The sequence below is a fragment of the Rana temporaria genome, chromosome 13, assembly GCF_905171775.1.
Source record: "Rana temporaria chromosome 13, aRanTem1.1, whole genome shotgun sequence".
In the NCBI taxonomy this organism is placed as follows: domain Eukaryota; kingdom Metazoa; phylum Chordata; class Amphibia; order Anura; family Ranidae; genus Rana; species Rana temporaria.
The window spans coordinates 80,796,008-80,815,664 of record NC_053501.1 but is presented as its reverse complement, the minus strand read 5'-3'; the positions used below and the strand labels follow the sequence as shown (position 1 = coordinate 80,815,664).

General features: G+C 45.9%; 1 protein-coding gene across 2 annotated transcripts in view; it reads right to left on the bottom strand.

Moving 5' to 3' along the window:
- Positions 1-19,657, bottom strand: part of PALS1 (protein associated with LIN7 1, MAGUK family member) — a 340,500-nt gene that overhangs the window by 218,847 nt on the left and 101,996 nt on the right. The gene's annotated exons all lie outside the window — the stretch shown is intronic.

Below are 19,657 nucleotides of genomic sequence, written 5' to 3'. Positions count from 1 at the left end.
TTTTTATTATATAAAATTACATGCATGACACAGGACAGACCACTAGGGACAAGGGGGGTGTGTTTTTTTTACATACAGTACTGTAATCTATAAGATTACAGTATACTGTATGTATAGTGTTTGTTTACTTTTTTGAATTTGGCGCCGTTCTCCGTCCCCGTGCGTCGTAACGTCGCAGGGAACGGAGATCGGCGTCACACGGAGGCACTGTGTGAATCGAGCGAGGTCCCGCTCGCTCACACAGCGCGGTGGCATCGCTGGATCCAGGGACAAGGTAAGTAAAACTCCCTGTACATCCAGCGAGGCGAGCCCGAGTCTGACTCGGGGTTACCGATCCTAGCCCAAAAATCTCACCCCGAGTCAGACTCGGGAACACCGCCCAGGAGGTTAAAGCGGTTCTCCACCCTAAAGTGGAGTCCCGCTGATCGGAACCCTCCCCCCCTCCGGTGTCACATTTGACACCTTTCAGGGGGAGGGGGGTGCAGATACCTGTCTAAAGACAGGTATTTGCACACACTTCTGGCCCGGCATTCACGGTCAAAAGACGGGCATTCCGTCACATCCCGTCACCCCCCCCCCCCCCCCCCGTTCTGTGCTGGGAACACTCGGCTACCAGCACACAGCGGGAGCCAATCGGCGGGCGCGGCGTGATTCGCGCATGCGCCGTAGGGAACCGGGCAGTGAAGCTGCAGCGCTTCACTTCCTGGTTCCCTCAGCGAGGATGGCGGGGGGAGCAGCAGAGAGACGAGCGATCGCTCGTCCTCTGCTGCGATCGGCGCTGGACTCCAGGACAGGTAAGTGTCCTATTATTAAAAGTCAGCAGCTGCAGTATTTGTAGCTGCTGGCTTTTAATATTTTTTTCCCCATGGCACATCCGCTTTAAGCCCAATCAACATTTTTTATATGCTCCCTAAAACAGAGCAAATCTTTAATTTTGGAGTTCACTTGAAAAAGTATTCATACCCATAAAGTTTTCCACATTTTGTCATGTTACAACCAAAACATTTATTTATTGGGATTGTATGTGATAGACCAACACAAATTAGCAGATACAGGGAGTGCAGAATTATTAGGCAAATGAGTATTTTGACCACATCATCCTCTTTATGCATGTTGTCTTACTCCAAGCTGTATAGGCTCGAAAGCCTACTACCAATTAAGCATATTAGGTGATGCACATCTCTGTAATGAGAAGGTGTGTGGTCTAATGACATCAACACCCTATATCAGGTGTGCAGAATTATTAGTCAACTTCCTTTCCTTTGGCAAAATGGGTCAAAAGAAGGACTTGACAGGCTCAGAAAAGTCAAAAATAGTGAGATATCTTGCAGAGGGATGCAGCACTCTTAAAATTGCAAAGCTTCTGAAGCGTGATCATCGAACAATCAAGCGTTTCATTCAAAATAGTCAACAGGGTCGCAAGAACCTTTTAGAAAAACCAAGGCGCAAAATAACTGCCCATGAACTGAGAAAAGTCAAGCGTGCAGCTGCCAAGATGCCACTTGCCACCAGTTTGGCCATATTTCAGAGCTGCAACATCACTGGAGTGCCCAAAAGCACAAGGTGTGCAATACTCAGAGACATGGCCAAGGTAAGAAAGGCTGAAAGACGACGACCACTGAACAAGACACACAATCTGAAACGTCAAGACTGGGCCAAGAAATATCTCAAGACTGATTTTTCTAAGGTTTTATGGACTGCTGAAATGAGAGTGAGTCTTGATGGGCCAGATGGATGGGCCCGTGGCTGGATTGGTAAAGGGCAGAGAGCTCCAGTCCGACTCAGATGCCAGCAAGGTGGAGGTGGAGTACTGGTTTGGGCTGGTATCATCAAAGATGAGTTTGTGGGGCCTTTTCGGGTTGAGGATGGAGTCAAGCTCAACTCCCAGTCCTACTGCCAGTTTCTGGAAGACACCTTCTTCAAGCAGTGGTACAGGAAGAAGTCTGCATCCTTCAAGAAAAACATGATTTTCATGCAGGACAATGCTCCAGCACACGCGTCCAAAGTACTCCACAGCGTGGCTGGCAAGAATGGGTATAAAAGAAGAAAATCGAATGACATGGCCTCCTTGTTCACCTGATCTGAACCCCATTGAGAACCTGTGGTCCATCATCAAATGTGAGATTTACAAGGAGGGAAAACAGTACACCTCTCTGAACAGTGTCTGGGAGGCTGCGGTTGCTGCCAGGTACCCGCAATCGGCTGTGACAGCAGGGACGTGGAGCTCTGTGTGTAAACACAGAGCTCCACGTCCTGTCAGGGAGAGAGGAGACCGATCTGTGTCCCTTGTACATAGGGACACAGGATCGGTTACCTCCCCCAGTCCGTCCTTCCTCACCCACTAGTGTTAACCCCTTCACTGCCAGTCACATTTATACAGTAATTAGTGTATTTTTATAGCACTGATCGCTGTATAAATGTGAATGGTCCCAAAATTGTGTCAAAAGTGTCCGATACGTCTGCCGCAATATCGCAGGCCTGACAAAAATAAAAATATCGCAGATCGCCGCCATTACTAGTAAAAAAAAAAAAAAATCTATCCCCTATTTTGTAGGCGCTATAACTTTTGCGCAAACCAATCAATATACGCTTATTGCGATTTTTTTAACAAAAATATGTAGAAGAATACGTATCGGCCTAAACCGAGGGAAATTTTTTTTTTAATTTTTTTTTAATTGGGATATTATAACAAAAAGTAAAAAATAGTGTTTTTTTTTTCAAAATTTTCTGTCTTTTTATGTTTATAGCATCAAAAAATAAAAAAATCGCAGAGATGATCAAATACCACCAAAAGAAAGCTCTTTGTGGAAAAAAAAATATAAAAATATAATTTGGGTACAGTGTTGAATTGTCATTCAAAATGCGTCAGCACTGAAAGCTGAAAATTGGTCTGGGCACGAAGGGGGTTTAAGTGCCCAGTAATGAAGTGGTTAAAGATATCCATTAAAAGTGTTGTTTAAAGTTTGCCACAAGCCACCTGGGAGACACAAACATGTGGAAGAAGGTGCTCTGGTCAGATGAAACCAAAATCGAACTTTTTGGCAACAATGCAAAACGTTATGTTTGGCGGAAAAGCAACACAGCTCATCACCCTGAACACACCATCCCCACTGTCAAACATGGTGGTGGCAGCATCATGGTTTGGGCCTGCTTTTCTTCAGCAGGGACAGGGAAGATGGTTAAAATTGATGGATGGAGCCAAATGCAGGACCATTCTGGAAGAAAACCTGATGGAGTCTGTAGCGGAGTACAATATTAAGATCCACGATCTCCGCTGGTAACCAGGGTGAATCCACAGTAAGGCAATGTGCCAAATCCCCCCCAGTAACCGGACGAAACACAGCTCTGGGAGTCAACTGACTTTTTATTCACAGGCTTCCATATTTATATAATTCCCCATGCAAGGGGTTTCCAAACAGCCAAACAGATTTAGCAGGGGTAATACAGTGAGGACCACATGGGGAACTTAACATTTTGGATAATTCTCCCATCAGGCATTGCTGCACGAGGGAAAAGTCGGTTGATAGCTGGGGTCTGGGGTTATGTGTTGTGGCAGTTCGGTTTAAAACTGCCAAACACCGATTGGGCAACATAAAACAAAGTTCTTGAATGCTAGTGGCTTACGGCTGCTAGCATACAAATTACTATGCCCACATAAGACCCAGCAGAATACATAGCATACAATACAGACAACCCTTTGACATGCAACGTCCAGCGTTCCAGAAGTGGCTAGGTTTGCCACAGAGTCTGCAAAAGACCTGAGACTGGGACAGAGATTTGTCTTCCAACAAGACAATGATCCAAAACATAAAGCAAAATCTACAATGGAACGGTTCACAAATAAACATATCCAGGTGTTAGAATGGCCAAGTCAAAGTCCAGACCTGAATCCAATCGAGAATCTGTGGAAAGAACTGAAAACTGCTGTTCACAAACACTTTCCATCCAACCTCACTGAGCTTGAGCAGTATTGCAAGGAGGAATGGGCAAAAATGTCAGTCTCTCGATGTGTAAAACTGATAGAGACATACCCCAAGTGACTTACAGCTGTAATCGCAGCAAAAGGTGGCGCTACAAAGTATTAACTTAAGGGGGCTGAATAATTTTGCACGCCCAATTTTTCAGTTTATTTGTTAAAAACAGTTTGAAATATCCAATAAATTTCGTTCCACTTCATGATTGTGTCCCACAAAAAATGACAGTTTTATATCTTTATGTTTGAAGCCAGAAATGTGGCAAAAGGTCGCAAAGTTCAAGGGGGCCGAATACTTTCGCAAGGCACTATAAATGGATAGAAAACTGGCTAAAAAGACAGAATTCAGAGAGTAGTGGTTAATAATTCTTACTCTGAATGGTCTAAGGTCATCAGTGGTGTACCCCAAGGTTCGGTGTTAGGACCCTTACTTTTTAATATCTTTATAAATGATATTGGGTCTGAGATCAAAACTAACATTTCTGTCTTTGCAGATGACACCAAGCTATGCAGTGGAATAACGTCTTTACAGGATGTCGCCAATTTACAAGCCAACCTCAATGCTCTGTCTAATTTAGCAATTATGTGGCAGATGAGGTTTAATGTTGATAAATGTAAAGTTATGCACTTGGCGGCTAACAATATGCATGCATCATACATACTAGGGGGAGTACAACTGGAGGGATCCGTACTGGAGAAGGATCTGGGGGTTTTAGTAGATCATAAGCTCAATAATGGCATGCAATGCCAAGCTGCGGTTTCCAAAGCGAGCTAAGTCCCTTCTTGTATTAGGAGAGGTATGGACTCCAGAGAGAGAGAGAGAGAGAGAGAGAATTTTGCCCCTGTACAAATCATTAGTAAGACCTCATCTGGAATATGCAGTTCAGTTTTGGGCCCCAGTTCTCAAAAAGGATATTGGGGAACTGGAGTAAGTGCAGAGAAGGGCAACCAAACTGATAAGAGACATGAGGCAAGAGGAGATCAGGTATGAGGAAAGATTAGAGGAACTGAATTTATTCACTCTTGAGAAGGACAATAAGGGGAGATATAATCAACATGTACAAATATATAAGGGGTCCATATAGTGAACTTGGTGTTGAGTTATTCACTTTATGGTCAACATTGAGGACAAGGGGGCACTCTTTACGTCTAGAGGAAAAGAGATTTTACCTCCAAATACGGAAAGGTTTCTTCACAATAAGAGCTGTGAAAATGTGCAATAGACTCCCTGCAGAGGTGGTGCTGGTTAGCTCAGTAGATTGCTTTAAGAAAGGCCTGGATACTTTCCTAGATGTACATAATATAACTGGGTACTAACATTTATAGGTAAAGTTCATCTGGGGGAACATCCGATTGCCTCATGGGGGATAAGGGAAGGAAACTTTTCTCCTGTTGTAGCAAATTGGATCATGCTTTGCTGATTTTTTTTGCCTTTTGGGTATAGAATTGGGTATATGTGATTGTAGGATATTATTATTATTTTATTTCTTATGGTTGAACTCGATGGACTTGTGTCTTTTTTCAACCTATGTAACTATGTAACAATTGTTCCAAGCATGTGGGATTTTTGACGCATTTTATTTTTCTTTCAATATGACTAAAATTACCATTAAGTTATATTAGGGAGTTTTATTTTTATTTTTTTTAAGTACTCGCCGATACCTACCACAACTTTTTTGTTTACACTTCAGCTGTCAGCAAAGGTACAAAGCATTGAAAAGTTATTTTACAAATGAAAAAAAAAATATTTTTTCAATTTTGCGTTCTTTTAAAGTGAGACATGTAAATATATGTTAAAGTAGTAAAAATATTAACAAAAACGCACAAAAAAAGTTAATTATTAATAGTTTATAAAATAGAAGTAAAAAAAAAAAAAAAAAAAAATCATCAGGAAAATAATTATTAAATGGATAAGGACAATAAGGAGTTATACTGCAGCAGGTTGGCTAGGCTGGGCGAAATCACGTAATAGAACGTGATTTCGCCCTGTGGCCACTAGGGGCACGCACTTGCCCCCGGTGCCGATGCGAGTGCCCGGCAGGCGTGATGACCTCCGGGCACTCATGACAGAGCGAGAACCGGGAGCTGTGTGTGTAAACACACAGCTCCCGATTCTTTCGGAGGGAGAAATGACTGATCGTATGTTCAAAGTATGAACTGTGATCTGTCATTTCCCCTAGTCAGTCATCAGTTATAACACACTTTAGGGAACAAAAATAACCCCTTGATCGCCCCCTAGTGTTAACCCCTTCGCTGCCAGTGACATTTTTACAGTAATTAGTGCATTTTTATAGCACTGATCGCACTGGTCCCAAAAATGTGTCAAAAGTGTCCGATATGTCCGCCATAATGTCGCAGTCCCAATAAAAAAAAAAAAAAAAAAAAAAATCGCAAATCGCTGCCATTACTAGTAAAAAAAATAAAAATGCTATTAAACTAGTCCCTTTTTTGTAGGCGCAATAACTTTTGCGCAAACCAATAAACGCTTATAGTGATTTTTTTTACCAAATATGTAGAATACATATCGGCCTAAACTGAGAGAAAAAATGTTTTTTTTTAAATAATATTGGGATATTTATTATAGCAAAAAGTAAAATATTTGTGTTTTTTTTCACAATTGTCGCTGTTCTTTTGTTTATAGCGCAAAAAATAAAAACTGCAGAGGTAATCAAATACCACCAAGAACCCCCGTTTTAACGGTAACGGTATTTGCAGGCACCTTACAGGACAGCTACTTGAGAGATGATTGGCTGCGCCCTCTACAGGAAACACAAATCAGATACAATTTAAAAGGCCCCTCCCTTTCCTCTGACCTTCAGTTGCTTAGAAGATCAAGTAAACCTCCAACAAAGTGCATTCGGCAGAGGAAGAAAAAAAAATACACCACCATCAGGTGAAAGACAAAAGGGTGGGAATATAGACGCGGTCCTGGAAATACCGTTAACGGTAAGACTAACAGGGGTTTTCCCCCCTTAAGTAGGATAGCTACTTGAAACGGATAGGCAAGATACTATACCTTAGGGAGGGACAACAACCTGAAGCACTTTCCTACCAAAGGAAAGGTCCTGGCTGGAAAGCATCTGAACTCTATAATGTTTTGATAAATGCATGAGAGAAGGACCAGACAGCAGCTTTAGAAATTTCTTCCCATGATGCCCCCGCTCTTTCTGCCCATGACATAGCTATGGATCTTGTTGAATGAGCCCTAATTCTAGGAGGATTACAACCTGATGCTTTGCAAGCATCACAAATAGCTTTCCTAATCTAGCGATAGAGCTTTTGGACGCTTTGGATCCCTTTTTGGGGCCACTGAACAATACCAACAGCTGGGAGGAACTCCTAAACCCACTGGATTTCTCTAAGTAAAGCAGCAGACATCTCTTTACGTCCAAAAAAACTAAACCTTTCTTCGTCCGCATTTTTGGGAGATGAACAGAAACTAGGAAGGACTACTTCCTGGGATCTATGAAAGTTAGAAGACACTGAATGGATCAGGCTTAATCACAACCCTCTCCTCTAAAATCCTCAGGAAGGGATCTTTACAGGAAAGGGACTGCAGATCAGAAATCCTTCTCCCTGACGCAATAGCCAAAAGGAAGGAAATCTTCAAGGAAATTAATTTCAGGGAAGCTTCATGCCAAGGAGGCACATGTTTGACGATCCTGGGACCATGTCTAGATCTGGCTGAAAGGAACCTCCTGACTAAAGGATCTTCCGCTAGCCTCTTTTTTGAAACCACAGACAGGGCAGCAACCTGAACCCTAAGATAGACCTTTCTCCACTCCCTTGTGTAAAAAATCCAGAACACAGGGAGTAGAAAAATAATCTAAACCAGATTTCCTTTGCCAAGAATAAAAAAAGTTTTCCAAACTTTCCTATAGATTCTTCTAGTTACCAACTTGCGGCTGTCCAGGATAGTTTGAATAACTGTCTCTGAACACCCTTTCAACTTTAGGATACGCCGCTCATCCTCCAGGCCGTCAAATGGAAGGTCTGAGGGTTTGGATGCAATACTGGTCCCTAAAGGAGTAGATCCTTCCGTTCTGGCAGGGCCAGGGAAGATCCTCAGAGAGGGTCTTCAGAGAGGAAAACCAACTCCTCCTGGGCCACCAGGGGGCGATCAGAACCACTTCTGCCCGATCCTGAATAATTTTTCGAACTACCAGAGGTAGGAGAGGAAAAGGAGGGAAGGTGTAGGCCAGAGCAAAATCCCATGGGAAAGAGAGCATCCGTCCCTAAGGACCCTGTCTCTCTCTCCAGTGAGAAAAATGACAGCAGTTTTCTGTTGAGACTGGGGGCAAAATGATCCACTGCAGGAAGACCCCATCTTGGCACAATCTCCTGGAACGTGCTTTGATGCAACTCCCAACAGCTGGAACTTACGCTCACCCTGCTCAGATAGTCCGCCAGCATGTTCTCTGAACCTCTGATGCGGACTGCTCAGATCGAGGCGACATTGATTTCTGCCCAGGACTGTGATAGGGTTAGGAGTGACTCCAAACGAGTACCCCCTTGCTTGTTCACTGTCGTGGCATTGCCTGAAAATACCAACAGGTCTTACGAACTGAGCTTCTTCTGCAGAGCCAAGAGAGCTTTCCCTACTGCTAGCAGTTACCTTAAATTTGAGGAGCCTGGAGTCTGTAGTAACTTTCACTGGAGCATGTTGCGCCCAGTTCTTGCCTCCCTGCAGGTGTTCCCGCTGCTCCCACCAGGAGAGATTGAGAGAATCTTCTCTTGGAAGTTGAACTAGTTGATGTAGAGAATCCTTCCTGCGAACCCAATGGTGCAAGAGAAACACCTGAAGGGTTCTGGAGTTTATCAAGTAAACCTCCAACAAAGTGCATTCGGCAGAGGAAGAAAAAAAAATACACCACCATCAGGTGAAAGACAAAAGGGTGGGAATATAGACGCGGTCCTGGAAATACCGTTAACGGTAAGACTAACAGGGGTTTTCCCCCCTTAAGTAGGATAGCTACTTGAAACGGATAGGCAAGATACTATACCTTAGGGAGGGACAACAACCTGAAGCACTTTCCTACCAAAGGAAAGGTCCTGGCTGGAAAGCATCTGAACTCTATAATGTTTTGATAAATGCATGAGAGAAGGACCAGACAGCAGCTTTAGAAATTTCTTCCCATGATGCCCCCGCTCTTTCTGCCCATGACATAGCTATGGATCTTGTTGAATGAGCCCTAATTCTAGGAGGATTACAACCTGATGCTTTGCAAGCATCACAAATAGCTTTCCTAATCTAGCGATAGAGCTTTTGGACGCTTTGGATCCCTTTTTGGGGCCACTGAACAATACCAACAGCTGGGAGGAACTCCTAAACCCACTGGATTTCTCTAAGTAAAGCAGCAGACATCTCTTTACGTCCAAAAAAACTAAACCTTTCTTCGTCCGCATTTTTGGGAGATGAACAGAAACTAGGAAGGACTACTTCCTGGGATCTATGAAAGTTAGAAGACACTGAATGGATCAGGCTTAATCACAACCCTCTCCTCTAAAATCCTCAGGAAGGGATCTTTACAGGAAAGGGACTGCAGATCAGAAATCCTTCTCCCTGACGCAATAGCCAAAAGGAAGGAAATCTTCAAGGAAATTAATTTCAGGGAAGCTTCATGCCAAGGAGGCACATGTTTGACGATCCTGGGACCATGTCTAGATCTGGCTGAAAGGAACCTCCTGACTAAAGGATCTTCCGCTAGCCTCTTTTTTGAAACCACAGACAGGGCAGCAACCTGAACCCTAAGATAGACCTTTCTCCACTCCCTTGTGTAAAAAATCCAGAACACAGGGAGTAGAAAAATAATCTAAACCAGATTTCCTTTGCCAAGAATAAAAAAAGTTTTCCAAACTTTCCTATAGATTCTTCTAGTTACCAACTTGCGGCTGTCCAGGATAGTTTGAATAACTGTCTCTGAACACCCTTTCAACTTTAGGATACGCCGCTCATCCTCCAGGCCGTCAAATGGAAGGTCTGAGGGTTTGGATGCAATACTGGTCCCTAAAGGAGTAGATCCTTCCGTTCTGGCAGGGCCAGGGAAGATCCTCAGAGAGGGTCTTCAGAGAGGAAAACCAACTCCTCCTGGGCCACCAGGGGGCGATCAGAACCACTTCTGCCCGATCCTGAATAATTTTTCGAACTACCAGAGGTAGGAGAGGAAAAGGAGGGAAGGTGTAGGCCAGAGCAAAATCCCATGGGAAAGAGAGCATCCGTCCCTAAGGACCCTGTCTCTCTCTCCAGTGAGAAAAATGACAGCAGTTTTCTGTTGAGACTGGGGGCAAAATGATCCACTGCAGGAAGACCCCATCTTGGCACAATCTCCTGGAACGTGCTTTGATGCAACTCCCAACAGCTGGAACTTACGCTCACCCTGCTCAGATAGTCCGCCAGCATGTTCTCTGAACCTCTGATGCGGACTGCTCAGATCGAGGCGACATTGATTTCTGCCCAGGACTGTGATAGGGTTAGGAGTGACTCCAAACGAGTACCCCCTTGCTTGTTCACTGTCGTGGCATTGCCTGAAAATACCAACAGGTCTTACGAACTGAGCTTCTTCTGCAGAGCCAAGAGAGCTTTCCCTACTGCTAGCAGTTACCTTAAATTTGAGGAGCCTGGAGTCTGTAGTAACTTTCACTGGAGCATGTTGCGCCCAGTTCTTGCCTCCCTGCAGGTGTTCCCGCTGCTCCCACCAGGAGAGATTGAGAGAATCTTCTCTTGGAAGTTGAACTAGTTGATGTAGAGAATCCTTCCTGCGAACCCAATGGTGCAAGAGAAACACCTGAAGGGTTCTGGAGTTTATTTGGGCCCAGGGAACTCCTAGGATGGCTGCGGTCATTAAACCTAATAACTGCATGACCCGCCGAAAGGGAGGTCTGTGGGAGCAATCTGAAGGCCTGCACGGCGAGAAGAAGTTTCAAAACTTTCTCTTTGGGAAGAAAATTTTTCTTAGCAACAGTCTATTAGATAATACAGAAAAAGTATGTTCTGGGAGGGTACCGGACAAGACTTCTGTTGCTTGACTTTCCACCCCAGATCCTGAAAGGTCTGCAAAACCAACTGCAGATCCAGGATAAGGGACTCTGTCTCGGGCAAAGATCAGAAAATCGGCCAGATATGGGGATGATCGATACACTTTGTATCCGAAAAAAGGCCATGACTTCGGCCATGATCTTTGTAAAAATTCTAGGTGCTGCCAAGAGAGCGAAAGGGAGGGCATTAAACTGCCAATGACTCGGCCCGTTGTCCATGAGAATCGCAAATCTGAGGAACATTCAGTGGTTCTGGCAGATTGGGACATGAAGATAAGTGTCCTGAAGATCAAGGGTAACCATGAATACCTCTGGTTAGAATAGATTCCTCACAGAGTAAATGTTTTTTATCCGGAAACGTCTGTAGAGAATGTACTTGTTCAGGACGCTCAAATTGATGACCATCCGGAAGCCGCCGGAGGCTTTCTGAACCAGAAAGACGTGGGAATAAAATCCCTGGAATTTTTGATTTTCCGGGACTTGGGAAATGACCCCTTCTGTTTCCCACATGGAAACTAGATTCAACATGGCTTGCTAAGATAAGTAAGAAAAAATCTCTGGGGTGGAAGATTTTTGAATTCCAACCTGTAACCCCTTTCCAATGTTTGAAGGATAAAGGAAATATCGAAAAATTTTGCCCATTCCTTGATGAAATGGGACAACCTTCCCCCTACCCCTATCCTGGCGTCACTGGGGATTTTTGGAAGGGGCCTGCCCAGGGCTGTGGAGTCGGTAGATAAATGTTCTGACTCAGACTCCTCAGTTTTTTGTACTTCCGACTCCTCTGTATTAATACGCGAATGTATTTTATACATTCCTTGAAGGAAAGAAAGGCAACATACATGTCATTATCACAGGAGTTTTTATAGCCTTAGCTGAATGACAGCAGTTTTTCCAATGGTTTACAGCTTCCATCTTGAACTATTGACCCTCTATTCCCTTCACTTATACAAGTGTCTCTAGTCCTGCAAAAAACATATTTACTTTATCCCTTATCAGTGAGAGGCTAGGTTACCCATGGGCGCTGCGTTCCCTGTAACAGCAGAACACAACATTATGGAAAGTATAAGTATTGCCGCTCCTAATTGTGCGTTGCGTGCCACATAGTGAAGCACATGAAAAGCATGCTTCTTCACGGTCACTTAATGTGTTCGTTTTGCGGTTACGTGAGGCACTGCATGCATTGGTCTTTATTCTTACAGTAGAGAAGTCATTAATTATAACTTTTTGTGAATTGGGACATTTAAACTGGCTTTAATTCCAATCTAAATTTAGTAGGAGTCGGAGTCGGTGCATTGTTTGCCGACACCGACTCCAGGTACCCAAAATCTCCTCCGACTCCTCGACTCTGACTCCACAGCACTGTGAAGCAGTAGAGAGAGTCACCATCTTTTGCTTATCTTTGTTAAAAGACCACTTTTTCTTTGCCTGTTGGTTCAAAAATTAGCTTTGTTTTGGAAATCAAGAAAAGTCTTATTCTGTGGCTTATTGTTTTGAGAAGAAGGGAACCGTTTACTCTTCTCAGAGGAACGAGCTAGGACCTCCACCAAGGAGGAACCGAATAAGAGCTTGCCTTCAAAAGGAATGCCGCAGAGCTTCAGCCAGATTGCTCGTCTGGCTGAATTATTGAGAGCAGAAGACCTTGCTGTAGCTTCCACAGAGGATGCAGATGCATCAGCCAAGAAGGCTACTGACTTAGCAATGAGTGGGAGGGATTCCCCAATCTCCTCTTTGGGGGTGTTAGGCGAAAGGAGCTTGTCCAGACGCTGAACCCATACATCTAAATTCCTAGCCACACAGGTGAATGCTACAACTGACCCAAGGATAAAGCTGAAGCATCCCAGACCTTACATAGCAAATAATCGGCCTTCCTATCCATTTGCTCTTTCAGGACCTCTGAGTCTTCAAAGGACAGGTCTGACTTTTTAGAAACCTGAGACATAGGGGCATCTAGCTTAGGACATTTAAAGAAAGTTTCTTCAATTTCAGATTGAAAAGGAAACCTTTTGTGCCCTTTAGATTGGAACACTCTCCTTTCCGGATCTTTCCATTCTGACAGAATCATATCCTTAAGTGACTGGTGAACCGGGAAAGTCCCTGACTTCCACCCCTGAAGCCCCCTATACATTCTATCCAGATTGGATTTGCTGTGGTATCTCAATCTGTTCAGAGGCATAAATTGGATTTCAAAAGCTCATCAATTTCCTCTGCTGGAAAAAGAAACTTAGGGTTACTTGCTTCCCCCACTGATGCGGAATCCCCATCAGATGAGGAGCTTGGGTTCTCCCCTTCTTCCAGATCTGAGGTATAGTGCGAATCACTGATCTCAGACCGAGGAGGGGGTCTAACTGAAGCTGAAGGTTCTTGAGTCCTGGGACCAGAAGAAGGTGATGTCAGACCTGCTGCCCTGTCACTGAAAGACCGGAAGGAGGCTACCATATCCTTCATAGAAGACAATAGCTCTTTAAAAGAGGAAGCCTCTAGCCCATTTTCCCCAACTAGGGTTGCGCTCGATATCTGGGACTATCCCAGAGAGTGCATATAGCCGATTCGGCTAGCTTAGTAGACGCCTATTGGAGGCCCCACCTGGGGCCTACCCTTTGAGCTCTTTTTTCTCTCTCTATCCTGACCTAACTGTCTCCCCCTCTCTTTCTATTCCGCTACCCCCCCCCCTTTTTTTTCTCCCCTCTCCCTGCACCCCGCCCTCCCCCTCCAACCGGTACACCACCCTACGTTGCTGTAGGGTGTCGAACGTCACCCAGCACTTAGACACACCCGTTTATCCTCCCCTCCCCCCCACTACTGCACGAGCATGGATTCGCTTACGGTAGTCTCGTTCAATGTTAAGGGCCTTAACACCCCTGAAAAAAGACGCATGCTACTCCAAGACATGCGTCGCACAGGAGCGGATGTGGTACTCCTTCAGGAGACTCACTTTAAGAAGTCTAACCTACCGCTCCTGAAGAACAGGTTTTACCCCACGACACATCACTCTCAATATACAGAAGCGAAATCCAGGGGCGTCTCCATCCTTATTTCTGCGGGGGTGCCCTGGACACCTTGGCAGACAAAGAGGGACGCTTCCTTTTCCTGAAAGGTAGGGTAGGGGATAGAACGGTGACGCTGGCCAATCTTTACGCCCCCAATGCCCAACAGGACGTTTTCCTTAAGAAAACCCTGACACAGCTCAGACGGTTCACGGAGGGCCATTTGATACTGGGGGGAGACCTAAACATATCCCTGATCCCGACTGAAGACACATCCATCGGGAAGACATCCCTGACCCGAGACGCACGAAAACGCATCGACGCTGCCCTACATTCAATGCAACTGATAGACGCCTGGCGCCTCTTGCACCCTGGAGACAGGGATTACACTTTTTTTTCTAAACCACACCAAACGTACTCGAGGCTCGACTACTTTCTTATCCCACACGGACAATTGGACGCGATCCGGGACATTACTATTGGCTCTATCACGTGGTCTGACCACGCTCCAGTTACCTTGAGGTACTCCATCTCAGATCTAAACGGGGGCCAGAGACCAATGTGGCGACTTAACAAAGGTCTTTTGCAGAACACAGACGTCATGAAAGAGGTGACCACAGAACTGGGACATTACTTCTCCACTAACAGCTCCCCTGACAGTAACGTGGGAGTGGTATGGGAGGCCCATAAGGCGGTGATCCGGGCGGTGATTATAAAGCACGGCGCGCGGTTGAAGAAGGAGCGTTCGGCACAACTGAACTCGCTCCTTGCTAGGCTACAGGGCTTGGAATCCACTCATAAAATAAGTCCGAACAGACAGACTGGAGCGGAACTAGACGTCATCCGCTCACAGGTAACTGATCTCTTACACTTCAAAGCCAAAGCAGCACTCCAAACCTGTCGACGCTACACATATGAATCGGGCAATAAATGCGGCAGACTACTAGCCAACACATTGCGCTCGCACAGACTGGCCTCATATATCCCGCACGTCCAATCCTCAAGAGGGCAAAAACAGTCCACTTCACAGCAGATTTCACACAAATTTAGAAATTTTTATAGCGCCCTGTACAACTTGTCCAAACCCCCGGCCCCCCGGGATTCGCTACGGGACTATATTGCTACGTCCCTTATGCCCTCCCTCTCTACTGAGGACCGAGATAGCCTAGAGGCCCCCATCACATTGTCAGAGATCCAACTTGCATTGAAAAATGCCAAACCGGGTAAGGCCCCGGGCCCGGATGGCCTCACCATGGCATACTACAAGGCAGTTCTGCGATCAGTGGGACAACATATGGTGAGGCTGTTTAACGAATTAGGCTCCGGGGAGTCCTTCCACACCACCACACTGCAAGCCCAAATATCTGTGATTTTAAAAGCAGACAAGGACCCAGCCCTCTGCGGGAACTACCGCCCCATTTCCCTCCTTAACACAGACCTCAAATTGTTTACTAAAACCCTGGCATCTAGACTTCAGGGGCATCTCCCACACCTGATATACCTAGATCAGGTGGGTTTCGTGCCCACTAGGGAAGCCCGAGATAACACCATTAAAGTGCTTAACCTCGTGCATATGGTTTCCTCCAGTAAGACACCTAGTCTGTTTGTGGGGACAGACGCCGAAAAGGCGTTTGACCGGGTAGACTGGCAATTCATGATGGCTACTCTGGAGCACATAGGGCTGGGTGAAAGGATGAGGAATTGGGTGACAGCAGTTTACAACGGACCGACGGCAAGGGTGAAGGCCAATGGGGTACTGTCAGACCCATTCCCGATAACCAACGGGACGAGACAGGGTTGCCCCCTGTCACCCCTCTTGTTCGCACTGTCATTGGAGCCTTTCCTGTGCCATGTACGGCTGAACCCTGACATTAAAGGAGTACCCACCTCAAAGACACAACACAAAGTCTCCGCATACGCAGACGACATGCTTTTCACCCTTACGGAACCTGATTCCTCCCTTCCGGCCCTATTTGAGGAATTCGGAACCTACGGTAGTCTCTCCAATCTAAAAATTAATTTAACAAAATCAGAAGCCATGGGCATAGGGATCCCACAACAGCAGCTAACCCAACTTAAGGCCGGGAAGTCGCACTGAAATACCTAGGGACGTACATCCCCCCTACACTCACACGCCTATTCCAGTTAAATTTTCCCCCCCTGCTGACAGAGGTCCGGAGACTACTGACTCAGTGGACAGGTGGATTGCACTCCTGGGTGGGCAGGTGTAACATTTTAAAGAGGACGATACTCCCCAAATTTCTGTACCTCCTACAGGCCCTCTCGATTTCCATCCCGGGGAGTTATTTTAAACAGGTCCACTCCACGTTCAACCATTTTCTATGGGCGGGGAAAAGGTCGCGAATATGCAGAACAACCCTCTCCCTCCCCAAGCTACAGGGAGGCCTAGCCCTACCAGACATCCGGACATATTACCGCGCAACACACTTGGTCAGATTAATCGACTGGTGCCGACATGGACACAATAAGCTGTGGACACAAGTGGAACAGAACCAGACCGAGATCCCCTTGCAACGCGCTCCGTGGTGCTCTGCCTTGCTTCCTCTCACAGTTAAACGACACCCACTTGTGGGGACCACGATAAAGGTATGCTCAGACCTTTTTACTCAATTCTCCCTGACCTCCAGAGATTCCCCTCTCAGACCCATTATCGGACACCCACTTTTCGGCCCGGGCTTACAAGATAGAGGCCAGCTTTCCCGAGGTCCAAAAACCTCCTATCAGGCCTCACACTTTAGTTCAGGGGGACGTTGGAAGTCAGCAACTGAACTGACAGACCCGGAGGGCAGTTTTCGTCTTGACTTTCTGAGGGCAAACCAGCTGACTCATTTTTTGAATTCCATACCGGCCCCCCCAGCCGGTCAGGCACCACTGACAGAGTTGGAGGAGCTGTGTGGAGACACGGGAGTACTCCCACACGCTTTGTCCTTGCTGTACGCTATGCTGATCGCCCCCCCCCCTGAGGGATATCAGATCCCGGCCTTGACAAAATGGGAGAGAGACCTGAACACACAGTTCTCGCCCACTAAAAAACAGACTATACTCCGCTTCGCACACAAATCATCTCTTTGCGCGAAAACCCAGGAGACGAACTGCAAGGTTCTTACTCGTTGGTACAGAACCCCAGACCTCCTGAATAGACTGTTCCCCCACACTACTGAGATGCCAGCAGGATAAAGGTACCCTACTACACGTGTTTTGGTCCTGCCCACGGATCACCCAAAAGTTTACAGGGTATACGGTACCGGATGATCCGGCTTATTTCCTCCTACAGGCAACCAATATACCACCTGGAACTTATAAAAAGTCGGTGGTGCGCCATCTTTTGGACGCAGCCAGGGCCTGTGTGCCTCTCCGCTGGAAGTCCCCTCATCCTCCGACCATTGCCCTCTGGCTGAATAAGGTAGATGAGATCAGTCGAATGGAGGACCTTATCCTCTCCAGCCAACAGCGTCAGGAGACATACTCGGAGACATGGCAGCTGTACAATGTCTTCAAGTACTCAGAAGAAGGTCAGAAGCTCAGAGAGACCGACTGCCAGATGCTTACCCAGCCACAGGTCTAATACCCGCTCCTCCTGGCATACTATCTATCTGGGACTAGAAGAGAAATACCCTACGCCCGCATAGGGCGCTTTATAATGACCCTGCTCGTGCAGCCCCCCCCCCCCCACTACTTTCCACTAAACCTCTCCCTGCTCTTTCCTATACTGCTCTCTAACCCTTAATCTATTTCTCCTTATTATGTAAATGGAAAACGGTTCTGGAAGCCAGACTGACCGGACCTCACCACCACGACATGAGACGTTAACTGTTGCCCCGAGGGGCACACCCTCATCAAGAACTAGTCGTACTCCAACCAGCGATGATGTTATGTGTTCGGGACTATAGTTTCACATATGCTGTTACACCTGTATATGAGAGCTGTTGGCTCTACTGTTATGTTTTGTATGTAGACGGTCCGCGAGGACTGGCTTTTTTGGTGAGGAATAAAAAAAAAAAAAAGAGGAAGCCTCTGAACTAGCCCTAGATGGAAAACAATCTTCACCAAAAAGTTTTTTATATCCATCAGTTAGCCTGACAGTTTCCACATTTTTTTTTCATCTGTCTATCCTAGAAAAGAACAGAAACAAAAGCCATAAGAAAAAAGCAGGCACATACAAAAAAGGGTCCCCTGCTGCATAATAACAGACAAGGGCTTACCTTGGGGGTAGTATGGGAACTGGAGGCTGCCGCTGGTTCCATCCGAGCGGGTGCTCCCTCCTCAGGCCTATCATCAACTCCATTGGTGAGTGGTGATCGGGGGAGGAGAATAGGCTGGCAGGCAGCATGTCCTCAGTGAACTGTGCCATGTTCCTTATGAACACGGCGCCGGAAAATGTGTCATGTGACTTCCGGTTCTGGCGCCATCTTGCTGCGCCACCGAAAGGCCTCCAACACCATTTTGGTACACCTCGGTGAGGCAGAGGAAGACAAGGTTTTCACAAGCAGAGCTAGTGAGAACCTGAAGGAAGTTGCCATTTAGCCTTGCAAGAACCTCCAACAACAGGGAACCCTTCTGGCTGACAAAAACAGGGACTGAACACATCCAGGACTTGGCCACAACCAGTACTGGATGTTGCCAGAGCAGGGGGGTCCACCAACCACAGTTACCAGACCTAAGGAAAAACAAAAAAACATGTCGGTGCTCCTGGAGGGTCTGGAAACACAAAACAACTGAAGGTCAGAGGAAAGGGGGGGGGGCCTTTTAAATTGTATCAGATTTGTGTTTCCTGTAGGTGGAGCCAATCATCTCTCAAGTAGCTGTCCTGGAAGGTGAGGGGGGGAAAGAAATCTCTATTTGTAGGAAAAAAAGGATGCAAATTTAGTTTGGGTATAGTGTTGCACGACCGCGCAATTGTCAGTTACAGCGACGCAGTGCCAAATTGTAAAAAGTGCTCTGGTCAGGAAGGCCTTTAATGAAGATGCAATGTTTTTTTTTTCTGTCTCTTTCAGCAAATGTTGTTGGATAAACATTTCCGGCAGTTTTTTCTCTGGTTTCTTAATCCTGGAAATGCTGGATTGAGATTTTACATGGGGGATCAAATAGAGATTAAAATATTTTAACGATAAATCGTGCAGCTCTACTGTGTAGGTTAAACATAAATATTGTACATCAAGTTGAACAAGAAGCATTCTCAAAACCCTAAACCCCCATCCCCCAGGCATTAACCACCTAGGGACTTTGCTAGTAACCGCTACGCTTCAAAAGATTAGATACCTGTTCGAACAAGGTTCTGCCATCGACTACATGACCATGCCCCCCCCCCCCCACCTTTGCCCAAATACCTTTATTCAGCAACTATGCATTCCATTTGCCTCTGACCCAACCCAAACTATTCTTCCAGGATCCTCCTCCTCCTGATCATCTGTGTTTTTACCCTCTACCCTCCCCAATTTGCCTCCTATACTTATATTCCATTTATTTCCATTCTTACCCATGACCTTTTATGCCCTCCCAATTTATTCTTGTACCCAAGATTTCTGCATCATTGAATGCTGGACAACACAACAGCTGAGAATTTGCAGAGCCATGTCATCACACACAGGCTCCCATATCTTAGCTGTTGACAGCACTCCCTCCTCTCCCCTGCAAGCTGTTG